This window comes from Papaver somniferum, chromosome 3 (genome assembly GCF_003573695.1).
Source record: "Papaver somniferum cultivar HN1 chromosome 3, ASM357369v1, whole genome shotgun sequence".
Lineage (NCBI taxonomy): Eukaryota > Viridiplantae > Streptophyta > Magnoliopsida > Ranunculales > Papaveraceae > Papaver > Papaver somniferum.
The window spans coordinates 34,272,458-34,278,457 of NC_039360.1; positions in this window are offsets into that span (position 1 = coordinate 34,272,458).

Here is a 6,000-nt window from a genome sequence, read left to right on the forward strand (position 1 = left end):
GTGGGAGCATTTAAATCTTCAATTACATATATCGGGGAAGATGATGGATAATTTGATGAGAGAGGGTGACGTCGCAGGAGACATTATAGAGTTCTACATTTTGAAGCTGCAAAACAACATCAAAAAAAATAGTTGAAACAAGATGGTTCTCCAAAGTACCAGAGAGCTGTGTTTATAAGCACATTTGCCTATGTAAGTTTACTGCCGAAATTGTTTAATGTAAATTTTTTGGCATAAAAAATAGTTGTGGAAAACAAAAAATGATGTTGTTTATATGGTTAATTTTGATGGAACAAAGTTTGGTTTCATCAAACTTGCATGTCTGTAACTAATTAAGGAGCTTTTATCTGGTATTTTGTTTCAGACATGTCACTCATTAGGAAAGAAATGTGGTGCTGTAATAGAAGGCTTCATCGACAAAATGGATTATAGCGTGCGGTTTTTGTTCGTTCCGTTGCTGACATCACTTGGAGATGTAAACCATTGGACATTGCTTACTTTTGATTTTGAAACCGGGGAATTTTATCACTACAACTCCTTGGCTTCCACGGGAGAGGAATGCAGAAAAAGTGCTGAAAGCATGAAACAACGTATAGTATCAGCATTTGCACAGCACGACGCAAAGCTCCCCTGTGATCAGCAGGCAAGTCAGCCAACAACATACTCTTTGCACAACCCTACATGTTGTGAACAAATAGGGTAAGTTGTTTGGAAGTTTATATTCACATATGCATATGCTTGAAATCATTACATCACTTGTAACCGAATGCTTTACATATAGATACTAATATCAGAACACTCTCAGCTAGTCACTTTGTAACAATTGAGACATTGTTTTGGTTTTTCAGGAACGATTGTGGCCTGCATGTTTGCTATTACATGAAGAGCCTCTTGAAAGGAAACATGTCTACAGATGATATACGAGAAAAGGTGCATAATATGAGACCAAAGTTGGCGTTGAAGATACTCCTTGACAATATAGAATAATACTCGCATGTCGTGCCAGTCCTATTGAACATTCAGTTTTAGTTGAATTTTAAATTACTTTTGAAATGGTTATTGTAATGATGATACTCCTTGACATACAGTTCTCCTTGCAGATTCAAGTTTTAGTTGAAGTTTAATGTACTTGTGAAATGGTTACAGTTTTATAAAAAACGATTTCGTGCTATTTCAGTTGTATTTCCTTAAAAGCTTATGTCTACAAAATATGATGTCTCATTTTTATAAAAACTATCCATAAATGATGTGTCATATATTTGCGGCACCAATAAACAGTAGACAAAACATCATCTACTGTGTTGTCAAAAAATATAGAAGAAAAAGTGACAGTAAAACAATGGTTCCACCAAAAATAAGATAAACCCTTTCTGGTTTCATCAAAAAAATGATGAAACCCTTTGGTTTCATCAAAAAAATGATGAAACCTGATTCGGTTACACCAAACTATAAAGGCCTGTAAAAATTCTGAAAAACTTAAACTTAATCAAAATTATTATTCTTAGTCAAAATATAAAATGAAAACACCTGCAGCATATTAACTTCTAAAACAAAAAATATGAAATAGTAAATGAAACACATATTGTAGTCTAGCAAACGAAACTAAGAGTAAAATTCGATGACTTGCAGGAACCACATATTGTAGTCTAGTCGAAATGACCAAGTTCTCATGAAATCTGACGAGAAGGGCATGTCCGTTTATTATGGGTGGTCAAAACCTTGCAGGAACCACAGGTTCTCATCTTCTTATTGGCAACTGAACCTGTATTAGGAATCCTCTTCTTCTTCGATGGACGTCCTGGTTGTGGTCCATTATTCGGACCAAAAACCATCGATTTCGGCGACACTGTCACGGGCTTTTCGACTGTGGGAACAGGATTGATTGCATGTTTATACGATTCTCGGTAGAACTTTACTGTAAAGTAGTGCTCAACATAATTGTAAGGATCTTCTCCATTCACCATGATGCAACGGACAGCATGGGCACACGGGAAACCGTCAATACGCCAACGGTTGCAAGAACATGTTCTTCTTTTCAAATCGACAGTCTGTGTTAATGAAGCATGAACTTCAAACACATATTCCGACGACTTGGTGACTTGGTAGTTACATCCATGCATCTTGTTGTCGTGGAGTAGAGCTTCATATTCTGGACATAGAGTTTGACGCCATTTCATTAAGTTAGCAGAGTCCTCACGACGTTTACACATTTGGTCCATTAGCTTCACCCTGATCTCATCAACCATGATGGCTATAGGCTTCTCTCTCTCTTCAACGACCGAACCATTGAAACTCTCAGCAATATTTGAACACAACCTACCATATCGTCGACCCTTGAAGAAAAAACTTGCCCATTTATCAAGAGGAGCTCTACTTAGATAGTCTTGTAACTTCTGATTTTGAACCTTCCTCAACTTATCCCAATTCTCTGAAAATTCTTTATGAGTAGAAGCATACGCACATTTCTTAAACAGTCCCAACTATTTGTTATAAACTTTGCAACTCTTTGGTAAGCATGTATTGATATTGCATTCCATATGCCAGTAGCACCAACCATGAAAAGCCTCAGGAAAAACAATAGGAATTTGTGTTACCAATCCAATACCTCGATCACTCACAAAAGTAAGCTTTGGTCGCAAAGGAGAAAGGACTTTCTTCAAATTATCCAAAAACCATTTCCAGTTCGCTTCATTCTCCGATGAAACACACCATAAGCAAGAGGGAAGATTTCTGTAACATGAACAGAAAGCATAACACAAGCATAAGATGGGATGAAAACCAAACATAAAAAATGATGAAACCAACATAAAAAAATGATGAAACCAACATAAAAAATGAAAAAAATATAAAAACCAAAAATAAAAAAAAAAAAACAACATCATTTCCGGTTAGACCTGTTGCTGCCATCATATGACCAAGGTACTTGCTTTTCAAGTGAGCCGCATCAACGAATAATACAGGACGACAGAAATTGAATCCACGACTACAAGCTTCAAAACAGATAAACATCCTCTGAAATTTATGGGTCCCTTCTTCAACTTCCAAAACCACGTGAGAACCAGGATTAGTTTCAATCAACTTGTTTTTATACCAGTTCAAGAACATAAAAGATTTCTCGTTCTCTCCCCATGAAGCATTCAGTGCATGCTTCTTACCTGCGTATGCATAATAACGACTAATGTCAAAGCCGAAGTCTCTCGTAAAAGATTCCATAATATGCTTAGTTTTCTTATTAGGATCCTGTTTAATTTCATCAATAATCAAGCTACTAACTAGTTTCTTCGATATCCGTGGCATGTTAACAAATCCACCAACACAAGTATGCTGATTATTTAGTTCCTTGATAATAAAAGGACTTCCTACAACACCATCAACAGACACAGCATATAAATGCCAGTCACATTTCTCCTCTTTGTTCTTATTAGCACAACGTGCACCAATCCTCAACTTCTCATTCCTATATACCATGTATTCATAACCAGCTGCTGCGTGATACTTCTGTAAATCACAACGAACTTGTTCAACACCTCCCGGAAACAACTGTTCAACTCCTTGAAAGAGATGTAACCAGTGAGCAGACTTCAACGGTTCCTTAATTTTATCTGGAACATCATAATCAATCCGTGGCTTCTCAAAAGGTATAATTCCAGAACTTTGAGGTTGGTCATCAAAAGCTATAATTCCTGAACTTATTGAACCAGAAATCTCAGTTTTATGACTAACGAGTAACTCCATAATCCCTTCTTTATTATACATACTAAATAGAGCCAAACATTGAAGATCAAAATCAGAATGAATGACCTTTTGCTGATCATCAACCATGTGAAAAATTTCCATAGAAGGAGGAGAGAATTCACACCAACTTGAGCATATACTAGTCTTCAAATTAGCAAAAGACTCTTGGAGGCCAATACGAAGAGTTAAACAATCTTCTTTGTGACATACAAGTGCGAGAACAGAATCCATAATCTACAGAACAAAATGATGAAACCAAAAACAGTTTCACCAGATGTGAATATCAACAACAATTTTTTTTTTTTGAAAAACAGTTCCAAAGAGATGGAATCCTTCATAAGAACATCAACACAAACATAAAAAATCATATGCTAACATCAATTCAGTTTATTCGACAAGAGTGACTAGAAAATTCACACAAACAAAATCAAAAATCAACACAAAAAAGAGAATTGAATACCTGAAAAGTTGATTTATTCATTGAAGACGAAGATTTATACGAAAACGAAGATGATCAACACGAAGTTGATTGATTGTTCAGCTGGATTCTTCAATTCGAGATTCAATTTCAACTTGAAAAGCGGAAATATGATTTCAGCTAAATTGAATTGCAACCAGATCTCGAATAAACAACTGAATTTGATTCTTCTACGTATCTCGAATAAACAGATCTCAAAACTTGTAGCTTCTCTTCCGGTTCTTCAATCAAACCTAAAATTGCCCTCTGAATCTTTGAATTGAAATTGGGAGAAGACGATGACGAATCTTTGAATTTGAAACGAAGAAATTGGGAGAAGACAATGACGATGACGAATCTTTGAGATATGGAACTGAAAAAAACGAAGAAAACTAGGAAAGAAGAATCGTAATTAGACTAGTATCAGATTTGTTTGGATTCAGAGAGAACAAATATTGTTTTTACTGTTTTCTTTTGGCCAAACTTTCCTTTGAAAAATGTTTTTATATAGGGAAGGTCAGTTTTGGAATTTATAAATCAAATAAAAACTAAATTTTAAATTTTTTATTTGAATTGGGGTTTTTGTCCCAGTTTTGTTTGAAATGGTTTTTATTTGTTAAAAATAATATGACCGGTTTTTTCTTATCACTAGTTTGTTCACCTAGGGGTTTTGTCACTAGTTTTGTTCGTATATAAGTTTAGTTATAAATGGGCTTACAATAAATAACTTTCTTTCGGCCCAAAATAAGGATCCGAGCTCTTATTAATTCACGATTTAAGAAGTATAAACTAGAGAGCACTTATTTTGATTAGTTTGCATCTACATGATCTAGCAAGTGATTTATGTCTTCAAATATGTATATCTAACTGTTATGTTATGTTTTGATTTTTCTTTTTTTAAATTTCTTAAGCTTGTCTAGCTAGTTGACTAGTTTAATTAATTGAGTCTCATTTTGTAATTCGTTGTTGTATGGTCTTTTGATATTTTCTTTAAATCGTGAATTAGTTTTCAATATGATTATGAATTTAGGAATGTCAATAAATTTTAAAAGTGATTTCCCAGAGAGTAGAGATCCAATGGCTGGTGTATATCTTCTGATAGAGGCATGAAGAATAACTACTTAAATCAATAGGTGAACAGTGAAGGCTTGGAACCAAATTCATTCGCCATAATTTAAATCATATTAAGATTGGATATTCTAGACGCAAAAGGAAAAAAAAATCATGCTACGAGTGGATATTCTAGACGCAAAAGGAAAGAAAAAAAATGATGCAGAGTCTTGGTTAAGAAAAACATGATCTATAAGCTTGCAAAAAAATTGCATCAAAGGGCACTCAAGCTATTTTCACACAAGGTCATCTGAATGTCAGAGACGGCCCTGCTACCAGCTCATTCATTGTTTCTGACTTACTTAGAATGCTCGACAACCACAATTGGCTTTGGAAGAATTTCAGGATGTGGAGGGACAAGTATAAGCAAGATGAGCTAAGTAAGGTTGGGAAACGTCTTATTGATGCCTAGAGAAGGGATGCAAAGCAATACAACTTGCCAACTAAATTTGAAATTGCTGGAATTGTAGTTGACGACCCAAAGTCAGATGGAAAAAGGGATATAATTATTCAAAAAAAAAAGGTGGTTGGTTGAAAGATATATCCGAGTTGCATCCAAGTTACATGGCATTGCAATATCCACTGTTGTTTCCTTATGGTGAAGATGGTTTTCATATTGATAAATCATATGATAAGGAAACTAATATCGTGTGTGACGATGAAATAGGTGTTGAAAAGAAGAGAAAAACGTAATTATG